Below are 13,271 nucleotides of genomic sequence, written 5' to 3' on the forward strand. Positions count from 1 at the left end.
GGGCCCTTCAGTGGTGGCTGCTGTGCTGCTAACATGGTGTCTTACCCTCAGCCAGGGTGTGGGAGGGGGTAGAGGGTGGGGCAGAGGGTAAGGGCATTAGAGGGCCTGGCCTAAATAAGACCTTGAGGTCAGCGAGTCTCCTGAACCATGGCAAAGCCACTTTGTGTTTCCATGTCAACTTTATTCATGAGCTGACAGCCAAGTGTCCCCTTCTTTCCTGTTGATTCAGCCACTGTTGCATCATGTGCTGGGGCAACAAAGATAATCTACGCCTCTGCTCTGCTTAAATCTCTGCAGACCCCCACGTCGACAAGTTTATAGGATGTAACATTCAGCTGGTAAGAGTGTGGAGGCTTGTGGAGGATCTCTTGGCAGCGCTCATTCTTTACAGATCCAACTTTACAAGCGGAATAAGAGCTGTGGTGATATATTTGCAGAGCTATTAGCACAAGTGGGCTGCACCACTGTGCCAACGAGAGTGGGATGTTCGGCCGAGGAGTTTTTCTTAAGCTCTATGCAAATAGGCGGAGGATGGAGACTTGAAAACAGAGTAGAAAGCATTCAAGTACACTCTCTTCCTGAATACTCTGTAATTTTGGCCAGCATACGCCATGTTGGTGGAGCGATGCCCACCTCCTGTTGTTTTAAGGACAGGAAAAGGAAGCACTGGTTCTTGTTATGTGCTGCCACTGGGCCACCAACTAGCTCCCCAACATCTGCTGCCCATCCAAAGTTGGCCAGAGGCGTTCGGCAACAAGGACGGCCTCTCTCAGTCCTCTTCAGCAGAGACAGTGTTCAAACAGCGGCTCCAACACCAGAGATTCTATTGTGGATGTCTTCGGGCATAACCCTGCAACACCCCCCTCCTTACACTGCAATAAAGAGGCTCGAACAGCCGCCCCACCAGTACAGACAGAGAAAACAGACCCCCTTTGTTCCCCCTGTCCCTTCTCAGCATCGACTGAGGTACATGAGCCACCACTCCTCCCCCCTGCAATCCTGAACGCTTCAAAACACTCCCACTTTTACTTTCCCTCCCTCTGCTTCTTCTAGTGGAGGGGGCAAGACAGCGAAGCATCTTATGAGACTTCAGAAAAAATTGCCTGAGCCCACATGTCAATTCTCATCTTCGTTTGTTCACTTCAGGTCCCTGAACTCAAGGCCGACTGGGAGCCGGATCCAATGGTGTACGGAGCTAGTTAACCTGTCAGGCGCTCTACTGGGGGTAGAGAGGAAACATTAAACCCACAACACTACACTCCATTATCCCAACCTGCCACTTCAAACGGGGAATCTATTGCTGCCGCTCCCTGGCAGTTGGTTTGAACAGAAAAGAGCATCTTTAAATGCTTTGTTCTCACTGAGGCTTGTAATAACCTGATGTGGGAGATAGCAGCGCTCCCTGGGCAACCTTGACTGATTGGGCTTGATGACTGTCATGGTGAAGAGCTCTGGTGTAATGATTCGGTCACAGTGAGTCGTTCAGGGACACCTGCACTGACCGCTACTCTTTCACCATCTGTCCACTATACTGCCAACTTAATCTTACAGTACTGAACCTTAACTCATAGAGGACAAGCATTATTTTCCCACATTACTCCAGCTTCCTGCCACAGTCCAGTGTCAGGGTTATCTCTGTATGTTGGCCCTGCAATACGCTGGCAACCTGTCCACCTCTCTCCTAATGTCAGCTGGGATTGGCTCTAGCTCCCCCATGACCCTCAGAGGATAGGCTGTGTAAATAAATGATGGATGAAATGTCCAGAAGTAGTGAAAATGTCCCCCGAAATATCCCAGAGGTCAAGTTTACATTTCCAGTAGTCTAAAATCCAAAGATATTTTTGATCTGAAAAATGATTCAAATGATGAATGATGAAATCATCAAAACTGCGCCATATATTTTTCTTTCAATTGCTAATAAATAAATAGATTCTGCTCTACTTAATGTAATTTAAGATGTCAAAGCATTACAGGGCTGCAACTTCTGATTGTTTCTTCACCAATGGGTTTGTCAGTTATGTTTTGATCAATCAATTGGTCTTTAAAATGTCAAATAAAAGTGAAAAACTTCCCAGAAAAACCCAACGGGGCATCTTCACGTCTTGTTTTTGTCCAACCTACTTTCCAAAACCCCAAAACACTCAATAAACAGTGATATAAAACAGATAAATGCATTAAATCCTCACACGACAGAAGCTGAAACCAGGGCTGCGACAAACAGTTATATTCATTTTGTTTGGTCGTTAATTATTAACGTTTTGTTTCCTCCCAATGATGGGTTTTAAATTTCAAATGATATAAAGAAGAAAAACTGAAACCAGAGAATATTTAGAATTTTCATTAAAGAAATCACTTCGATGATTAATGAATTATCAAAACCAGTTGCTAAATAACTCTCTCTTAAAAAACGTATCAATTAATCAACTGATCCTTTCAGCAAACACTATCTTATTACTAGATACTAGCATCTTTGTATCTTATTACTCAGTAAACAGTGTGAGTTTGTCAGTGAGCATCATATAAATCACCTGATATTCATCTGACACCATCCACTCATGGTAATATTAACAGGTCCAGCATGTAAACAACAACAGTTGCAGCCGTGTGGAGTGGATTCGCAGGAACGTGTCAATCCCCATTAGAGCCCCTGCCTAACTGAGTGTGAAACTGTAATTGCACCCAGCAGTGAGCGAGAGAGAGAGAGAGAGAGAGAGAGAGAGAGAGAGAGAGAGAGAGAGAAAGAATTTGTCTATAATGAACATGTATGTCTTTCTTTACATGCACTCCTATGCCCCTGCATGCATTTGTTAAAGTGCAGCCGTGAAGCGGGGGGGCGCACCGCTCCCTCTGTGGTGGTCTAATGAGGCGCTCATCAGTCCAGAAATGAGACGAACATGCCTGTGACAAGGAGGACCGGGCCGTGTCAGCGTGCTGTGCTCCTGTGTGCGGTGGGCTCACTGGGAAGAAACACCGGTGACACTAATGGGTAGGCAGGGGCCTCCATCAGTCCCCGGAGATTTAGCCTCATCACAGCTGAGCAGCACAGCACTTCTATTCATGACGGCCGCTGCATCGTCCCCACTCAGGGCACCAGTACACGTGTCGCCTGGACACACACAAACTCAATCATCCTGTCAATCAGCGCTGTCAGTGACCTATGATGCCACTTTATTATTGAACTTGGGCTCGTGCAATTTTGCATGAAAGAGAAATGGCCGTGCAACTGTATTTAACAACGATTCCACTTGTCTTAAACTTGCACCTCAGTTTTATAGTCTTGGTCATTAAATCTAACCGTAACAAGAGCACTGTCCTGGGACAGAGAACTGGAAACATGGCATCAATAGGAAACAGAAGTCATGGGACAAAAAGCACAGACGTTTTGTAGCTGTAGCAGTTGTCCTTTATCACAAACATTTTGGGTGTCCTGTCCTGTCTGACTATCTCATCAAGAGCTGAAAAATAATAATACAATTTAATTAAAACTAAATTTTTATTATTATTTTTTTAAACATTCAGATCATTTTCTTGATTAATCAACTACTTGTTTTGTCTAGAAAATGTCCTGTAGCTCATTCTTGATTCATTCAAACATCTGTCCAAAAAGTAACTATATTTATTTTCTGTACAACACATAAGCTGCTTTCTGCACATTAGGACGGGCTGTAAGTGAGAACGCAAATGTCAGAGTCAGGTGCTCCCGACATGACAGCTCCCAAGCAAAATGTCCAGAAAATGCGTGAGTGAGTTCATGTGTCTGAATTGGCAGACTGAGAACATCTCTAACACGTGATAGACGCAAAACTGAGAAAAACTAAAAGGATACAAAAACCTAAGAATAGAAAAGAGGAACCACACACGTAGAAGATGCTAACAAAGATATCAACTTGGAAAGAGATTTTGATAGCAAGCGACGCCTGTAACTTTTATTCATCTCTAGTCTCATTCCTAATTTCTTGTCCTTTTACAGTTGGGACAGTTTTGGAAGAACAAACTATCATAAATCATTGAAACGTTGGTGAAAACTACAGTTAGACCCAAATAAGAAACAACTAGAATCCATTGAAAGTTTGGGTCTTTCCGATGCCATACACAAGAGAGGTTAGGGTCTTTGACTTGAAACTCATCTCTATTTACTGTAAAAATCTCCGCCTCTCAAAGAAATTTGTCGACTTTATATAATTCCCACCTTTGAATACATGAAAAGTGCATTTTCCTCTACACAAACAAAGTGCGTCCTTGGAGAAAATGAATCATCAAGTGAAAGTGTCTCAGGTTCACATCGGTTCCTCTCAGAAATGATGTCATTAGCATCATCACAAGTGACACAGAGCAAAATCGTTCTATCTATGAGACACTTTGTCCCGTCCTGCTGTTGGCAGAGTTCACAATGCCACAGACGGCCGCTTACAGAAGGGGCGTTGATCGCTTCTCGCGACATAGCCTGCGTGTTTGTGCGGCCCACGCTGCCAAATAAGTGGCATTTTCCCTCCAACACCCAAGCTTTTCCCACAGCCCCCGGAGCAGAGCTGCCCGCCACTGGTTTCGGGGTCATCTGTGCGACTGACTGGTGCTCTCACAATAACTCCAGCCAACGTGTGTCATGATAATCCTTTAGTTATGCAAATCTCCTCGCCTAGTGCCGTTTGTGCCGAGGGTGAAAGTAAAGATGGCAGCACAATGTAGGTCACTATCTCGTCCTGATTTCTCCACGTCGGTCAGATGAGCCAGAAATTTCCAGTCAGTGGAAGCTTGAAGAGTAGTGTCTCTTCGAAGTCAAGCAACGTCCTGACTCGCCGTGGTCACACTACACGGCTGTTGCGACCACCAAAGAGTCGAGGACGTGCGTCTGTTGTCACACACATGTTTTGCCGCCTGTTTTGAATTAATGCAAAGCAGACATAAGGCTGGGATAGAGGGGATATTGTTATCTTCTTAAAGAGATTAACAGTCCCGCTCCGGAGTGAATCAACATTATTGGAAAGTGTGTCAGCCCGTCCAGAGAGCAGCAAGAACAAGAGCTTCAGACAATGAAGCAGGGGTCATTAGCATTGTATTAACGTGGCTGCATCTGAGCGGGCAGGCAGTGAAAGTGTGCAGCCGGGGCATATGTGTGTGTGTGTTTGTGTGTGAGTGAGTGAGAGTGTCTGGGGAGGAGGGGGAGGCTGAAGCTTTGACCAAGAGCAGACAGAGGGAGGAGGAGGATGAGGAGGGGGATTGGATGGGAATGTGGGTTTCCAGTGGAGCGGTTGTTTTGTGAGAAATAAATGGCGTGATGGGATGTTGGTGGTGAGTCTCAGGAGATCTGTCATAATCAGATTGAGTGCGATGATTGCGCGAATGAGACTAAACAAACTGAGTGGTCAGTCAAAACAAGGCCGACTTGTGTGATATGAATATGAAGGGAATTAAATGTGGTGAGCCAAATCAGCTTACAAGGCACGAGGGATTTCAGCAATTTCATCAACACAGCGGGACAAAAACATCTATCCATCTATCCATAGATCCATATCTATCTATCTATCTCTCTATCTCTCTATCTCTCCATCATGAAGCCAAAGACAGATCATAAAGGTTAAGACAAAGTGACAGCAAATAACAAGATATGAGGGATTTTGTGAATGAGGACAGCGATGTCATCAACACAGAGGGACAAAAACATCCATCTATCTATCGTTCTATCTATCTATTTATTGTTTATGAAGCAAAAGAAGGATCATAAAGGTTTAGACAAAGTAAGTGACAGTAAAGAATAGGATATGAGGGATTTTGTGAATGAGGACAGCAATTTAATTTACACAGCAGGAAAAAAACATTTATCTATCTATCTATCTATCTATCTATCTATCTATCTACCTATTATGTATCCATCATTCTAGCTATCTATCTATTATCTATCTATATATCATGAAGCCATGGTTCAGACTGGAAGATAAGTGACAGATGTTTGTCTCAGCATCTTCTCTATGTGTCAATCTCGGGTTTGACTCTGAAACCCTGCACCTGCTCCCTCCTCACCGCTACATGCTAACACCTAAATGTGTGTGTCTCACAGATCCAGCATTAAAAAACACACAACCCCTGGTGTCCTCCTCTGCGGTCCTGAGGAGGACAGGGCTGATTCCTCCGGCCGCCTTCGCAGCATCCTAAGCGCTGCTCCCCTCTCCACAAACTCCTGACAGCGGAACCGTACACACAACCACACGACACGTGTTTATTATGAATGGATATCACTCGGCTCACCTTATCGTTCTCCCCTCGAAGCACGGAGCCTGTTGTTGTTGTTTGTGTATCTCCTCCGCTCCCCTGCGTCAGGAGGAGCGATGCGTCTGCTGTGCTTTGTATTTACGCGGAGAGTCTCCTCTGCGCCGACAGCCTCCTGCACTTGTCTCCTCTGCCTCTGTCACTGGTCTCCTCTTCCTCTCCCCACCACTTCACACACACTCATGCACACTCACACACACAGAGCCACACACACACACACTCGCAGGCGGGGGCGCGCAGCAGCACTCCGGGGCGTGCGCAATCCCCTTTGCGCGCACTGCAGCGCCGCCGCCGATGCATGGTGGTGGCCTCGAGTAAAGCGAACCTTTCCATTACACGGTGTCAATAACATTGACTTCTTTATAAACTTAATGATTCTGTATGGTCGACTTCACATCACAAAAAAAATGCAGAATGGCAAATAACACACCCAGTTCCATAGGATTTCTATGTGAATTTAAAGAAGTAGTGCAGTGCTTGTTCTAAACCTGCCCGTTAGTGCTGGGAATGCTGCAGAGCTACTTCAGAATTATTCCTCGTCATTAATGAGTCCTCCTCAAACAGTTCTACTATATACTGTCCCTTTTTATTGTTTGGGTGCTGGACGTTCTGTGGAAACATTTATATAAATCTATGGTGCCAGTTATAAAACTTTGTGTTCATCCTACCTGGTTTATCTGCAGTGAAGCTAGTGAAATGACATAATCAAAATATGTTTGAATTATTTGGTGAACTGGTATTATTTTTTTCTGCGAGTGACACAATCTTCAGGTCAAAGTTCACAACTTTACAAAATAAAAGCTGGATATAAAGCATTGCAACCACAAAACAAATGTTGTGCTTTTACTTTGAAGACAAATTGCCCAACATTAAATTATTCTTTTACTATTGTTGCCATGATGGAGATCTGCACTTGTGAATGTCTGTGTAAATCCGATATGGTGAAATAAAAATGAATCAAGTCATCAAAATGATGTGTGGGCGATTTTGACACAAGGTGTATTACTGTTGTCCACCACTGCTGTAGTTTATCAGAGGACATAGAAGAAGACAGGTTCAAGTTGGTCCACAGACTGAGGGCAAACTGCACCAGCCCCAGTGTATCTGTAAATATGCACATTTGTAAACAAAGGTGTAAAAGTACAGCAAAGCATTCCAGCAAATTGTTCTCCAAATATATACACGCTAATGTTGCTCTAGCCCCCCCGCAGGCTCAAAACCACAGATGGACAACAGCTGGACGACTCTCTGGATGAAGCCAAAAGTTGTCTAGTTAATATGCCCAGCAACGACCCTCTCTGTGCTTTAACAGCAGGGAGAGGCTTCTTAATTTAGCTGCTGTATTGTTGTTTTTACATTTAAGCATCATGGAAATGATACAAGCACTAATAACAGTCATCACTAAAGTAATTCCAAGCCTTAAAGGCTTAACAATTGTGCATTTTCCCTAATCAGGCCTGTAAAATGGAAAAAAGTGAAGTAAGGTGAAAACAAAACTGAAATAAAACATTAAATCCACAAAGTGCATCTAGGATGGCACTCAGTGGAGCACACACCTCCACCAAGGCTCAAAAGTCCCCTTATGAAACCACATTTAATTCACTAGATCTAGATTTTTATTTGGATCTGCATTGAATTACACACAGTCCTAGAGATCAGTTCCCAAAACATGTCAGATTTTTTCACCAAGAGCCATTATTCATTTCCTGGGAAATAAGGGAATTTAGGGCAGCTGTGGTTCAGGAGCAGGTCCTATATCCAGAGGGTCGGCAGTTCGATCCCAGTCTTCCCCATTCCCTATGCCGAAGTGTCCTTAGGCAAGATACTGAAACCCAAAATTGCCCCTTCTCATAGAGAAAGTGCTGCACAATGATGAACTGTATGAATATGTGAAAGGGTGAATGTAAAAATCTATATAAATATAGATCACTTACCGTTTAGTTAATATCTAAAAAAACACCCTATCTCACAATGTTAAAGAAAGTTATACAAATTCTTGGATCCACAACTAAATTGAATGGGTTCTTCATTGATCTTTACCACATCCTTCCCCCAAGTTTCATGGAAATCCACCCAGTGGTTTGTTTTTAAGCAAGATTATGCAAAAACAAACAAACCAAAAATCAAGAAGACAGGGGTGAAAACAAAACCTCCTTGTTGGAGGTAGTCAAATATGAGCACCATGACCTTTTGGAAACTGGACTTCATTCCAGATGTCCTGGGCCTTACTTGCTTCCATCCATTTGCATGTCCTGGTACCATTTTCACTCTTAGAGCCAGCTGCAGCAATAATCACACATGTAGCTGTGTGGTATGAACCAAGACTCTGCACGATGAGGTCATGTGACTTAAAAAAGCAACGGTTTGCTCTTAGTTCAGGCTGCCACGCTCTCCTCAACTCAGTGCATGTTACACACATACGCATTATCCCAGGCTTAGCCATGGTAGCCATCTGCAGCCACAGCATCAAACACAGACAGCAAGTGATGCAGTTATTACTGGGATAAGCCTGGTTTTGGCAAGAAGACAGGCTTTCTGATTTGAGTTGCCATCCGGAGGCTGCATGGTTGACGGAGATTAGCTAAAATTAGGCTGTGGCACAGATCTGACGATAAATGGAAATGCGTTTACAGTTAATAACCGTTTGGAGACATGTTGAAATGCAGTTCATCATAAGAAGCCTTGAGAACTACAACAAATTGCATTTTAAAGGGTAAAACCCGTGATCTCCCTTAACATTGTTTGGCTTTCTCCAGTGCTCCATCTTTCTTATTTTTCTGTGACACACTTCCTGAGGCATTCTGCTTTACTCCACAGCACATGTACTGAAGAACGACTGACAACAGAGAGAAAGAGATGCTGACACATGGTCAAGGTCATTTGCTGGACGTAATACCCCAGCATGGAAAGCAGCAGTTTCCCTCATCATCAAATGAAGGGACATAGGGATTCTTGCTCACATCTTCCTGCTCAGCTCCACACTGAGCTGAGAGGAACAGTAATTGTGCTCGCTTCTCGGTTCAGACTGCCTCCGGATATGTCTGAATACCTCTTGAATCTCATTAAAATATTCTCCTAATTTCCCCCATGCATATTATCCACAAAATACTCTGAGGGATATACACAAGTTCATGGATACAGCACCTTGGAGACTAAGTTAGCACGCTGCAAGTAGTGAATCTCGTCAGGGCTTTGTGTTGAAATGTAAAAACCCACCAGAAGAGACTGTCGTCTCTGCCGCATTGCTAACTCCAATTATTGTGCCCATTACTGTGGTGGATCCTCACTCGCTGACATGCCAAAAACGTGCTGTGGCTATTGTGCGGCAGAGACACAGTCATCACTTGGCCTGATTTTATTCACTGACTCAGTTGTTTTTTTTCTTTATATTCGTTTCAGAGCAGAGAAGACAACAGATGCAGCAACAGCAAGCCAACCATGAAATGGCCTCGTTCCCATCAGAGGTGGTGATTAAATAACACCGAATCAACACAGATCACCAGGCTCACAGTCAGAGTTTACATCAACTCACAGTCTGAGACAACATTAAAGCCACAATATGTTCACATTATCATATAATGTCTCTTAATGAGTCACAATATTCAGAATGCCTTGCGTTGATTATACTAAATAAGAACTCCGTTTTTTTATCTGTTGTATAAATGCAGAGGCGTATCAAGAGACTTTGGGGCCGGGGGGGCTTACATCAAACTGAACAGGCCCCCCCCCCCTTTCATCTTCTCAGATATTCTTCTCTGTAATCTTAAACACTCCCACGCTACAATAGCAAAAACAAATGTATGGTGCTTCACACACGACAGAATGTAATTAAGATGATTGCTCAAGAGGCAGCGACACATCAACTCGTCTGTGACCTAAACGAGTCTGGATGAGAAAAATGGTCAGAAAACGGTCAACATGGTTTTCTTCAGGTAGATCAGTCTGTATATAGAGCTTTTCTCTTCTTGACCACCACTCAAAGAGCTTTGCAGTACAGATTTTTTCCATTCACACACATTCATAAACAGTGCATCATTGTGCAGCACTTTCTCTTTGAGCAGGGCTGATGTCCCTGATGTCAAGGATGACCGCTCTTCCCCCCACAGCCACAGCCCCCCCAAGAATTTGGTGCAGAGAGCTTTCACTTTCTGTTATGTTGTAAGATAGAGTGTCTTTTATTTATTCTCAGAGAATAATTCATGGATCTTGATTTTTAAAAAATACCACGTGTTTAGGGAACTGATTTTTATGAGATTGTGCAATTTGGTGCTGAGCAAAATAAAAATCTGGATCTAGTGAATTTAATTAATTAAGGGAACTGTTGGGCCGTTCTAGTTGATGGTCTCTGAGGTTTTGTTTTCTATCACTTGTGTTTCTGATACTTTATGTTAAAAATACCAATCATATTTTTAAATTAAACCCCTGATATCAACTCTCACCATCAGCCACTTGCTCAAAAACTAATTGAGTGTTAATGAGCTGGGTTTATTTGCTGCAGCTAAATGTGAGGTGTAATTGAGTAGCACCCGCCCTGAGGATAAACTGTTGTTACATAACTACAAAGATGGGAAAACAAGGTACTTGTTGAAACCCCCTTGAGATCCGCATGACATGGACTGTAGAGACAGATCCTTATTCAGAGTGTGGAGTTCTGGCCAAAGGTGCAAAAGAAATCAAATTATGTGATGTGATCACTGCCGGGGGACGAGTTCATGAGTCAGATCTGTTTACATCAGTGGAGAATGCATTTCCTCTCTCAGTCTGCTGTTTAATTACATTAGAACTTCCTCACATTGAGTAGGAGCGGCCTTTACTGGCTGCCTAATCATGTTAACACAGAGGGGTTGCATGACATGAGTCTACTGATATAGTTACACTACATGGAGCACCTGTGTTGATGTTGGATAAACAGGAGCCATTGTTTATTTGACTCCTTGGACCATGATTTGTGGATTTTCTTTTTCAGTTACAAGTACAGCAAACAGTTGTAGATCAAAAACAATTTTTGCTTATTTTCTTTTACTATATTTGTGCTTGTATCACAAACCAAAGCATTTTGTTCTGTCTCATCCCCCCCCAACACTGTGGAGTATGCTGAACACTAAAATTTGAAAGTAAAATAAACTGGTGGTCTGATAACTATCTTTTATGGCAAATAAATAATTTAGGTTAAATTAACAAGTGAAATCCTGGATTCACCCCTAATCCACATCCAGACCAGAATTTATTGGGTTCTTCCCAGATACAGGCCCCATCCCTCCATTAAGTTTGATGGAAATCAGTTTAGTTGTTTTGGCATAATCCTCCTAACAAATAATCTGTCTAGAACAGCACTCAGTAGAGGTCCAACAGTCCCGTTAAATTCATTCACGCTGCACCAAATTTCACACAGCTATAAATATCAGTCTTCTAACCAAAGCTGATTTTCCCTGGGAAAACAGGGAAAGTGTTGAAAAAACATTTTACCTCACTCTAGGAAAGTGAAAAAAATAATCCTGGATCCACCCCCTGATCCAAACCGACACCAAAATATAAAGGGTTCTTTTCTGACCCATAACACATCCTTCCCCATGTTGTTTTGTGTTATTCTGTTCAGTAGTTTTTGTGTAATGATGCTGACAAACAAACAAAGATGAAAACATAACCTCCTCCATCATAATACAGTTAGAAAGTGAGAAAAAGAAAATCAAGATTTGCCCCTTTTTCACATCTGTACCAAAATGAATTGGGTTCTCTCCAGACCCAGGCCCCATCAGTTTTGTAGTTTTTGCGTTATCCTGCTAACCAATAAACCAACACAGAGACACGGGTGTAAACATAGCCTGGTCATTTCTTATTTGCAGCTTAATTCTGTAATTAGATGGACTGTGTTACCGTACTGGTGAGTGGTTGATCGGTTATAGGTGTCAAATAATGTGATATCTTCTTTTAAAGCCGCTAGGTCGCATTAATTACAGAGGAACAAAAGAACTTCTAAATTGCTGTATGTTGATCATTCTGGTGCTTTGGTGTCAGAAAAGTTGTCAACAAATAACGGAACAACTTCCTTTTGTTCTCAAAAATGTAATGCCTCTTTGCTTCTGTAGATTTAAAACAGAACAGACTGAAGAACATATAATAATTTTCAAAAATTGATCCTTAATAAATCAGTAGATGACAAGAGAATAAGGCTCTTCATCAAGAGGTGATAGTTATTCTCAGTTACTGGATGTTAATCAAAGATCTATGAAAAGATCAGAATTTTGTGGAATAATTAAACTGATAAGTATTCATTAGTTACAACTCCTTAAACCTTTACTTTGTTGTGTTTAGACTGAAAAATATGCAGGATACTCTTTTCATTGTATATTCAGTCACTGTCTACTTCTACGGTTTGCTTTGTATTGCTGTTAAATTCCTAATAAAAACAACATAAATAAATGACCTACACTATGTATTCTTTCCTCTGCAGAACATACTGTTGATCCTGTTTGTCCTCTACCTTCTGCGGCCATCGCAGTGTTTTCATGCGTGTAAGCAGTTGTCGGAGAGCTCTGCCGGTGTAAAGTGTTTATGCTGGAGGGAAATGTGATCTATCACCGGCCAGGGCCGTTACCCAGGTGCCTGAGCACAGCCTTGCACACACATCTCATCTCACTGTCCTCTCTTTTATGATGGACAGCTCAGGGACGGGACTTCAAATTACCATCCCCTGAAAAAATGCACACATTACCTCACACACACACACAAAACCACACTCAGAAGGACGACAGACACAGGCAGTTCCAGATGTGCCTGCAGTCAGGTTTTTCATTCATCACAATTTGTTGGTAATCAAGCAAAGCACGTTGGAAATTTTAGTAAGGATGCGTATCAGAGCAGATCTCTGTTTGAGTAATTATGCAGTTGTGAGAACAAGTTGCCGACTTGATATCCGCACATGCCTCCTTCCTGTGATGATCCGCAGCAGCTTCCCTCAGATCCCAATCAGCTAATCTTCACATAATTAGAGGCGAGATGCAGCGAGG

General features: G+C 42.7%; 1 protein-coding gene across 22 annotated transcripts in view; it reads right to left on the minus strand.

Moving 5' to 3' along the window:
* The window catches only part of LOC118109536 (neuronal cell adhesion molecule), an 81,129-nt gene extending 74,636 nt beyond the window's left edge, over positions 1-6,493 (minus strand). For 8 of the 22 annotated variants that reach the window (XM_047339843.1, XM_047339841.1, XM_047339847.1 and 5 more), the window contains exon 1: positions 6,244-6,489. The gene's annotated coding sequence lies outside the window, so the exon portion shown is untranslated. Of the gene's footprint in view, positions 1-6,243 lie in introns of all 22 variants that reach the window. The other 14 variants (XM_047339848.1, XM_047339846.1, XM_035156723.2 and 11 more) reach the window with 4 other exon arrangements.
* Between the last annotated feature and the right edge of the window lie 6,778 nt (positions 6,494-13,271).

The sequence above is a fragment of the Hippoglossus stenolepis genome, chromosome 5 (assembly GCF_022539355.2).
Source record: "Hippoglossus stenolepis isolate QCI-W04-F060 chromosome 5, HSTE1.2, whole genome shotgun sequence".
In the NCBI taxonomy this organism is placed as follows: Eukaryota; Metazoa; Chordata; class Actinopteri; order Pleuronectiformes; family Pleuronectidae; genus Hippoglossus; species Hippoglossus stenolepis.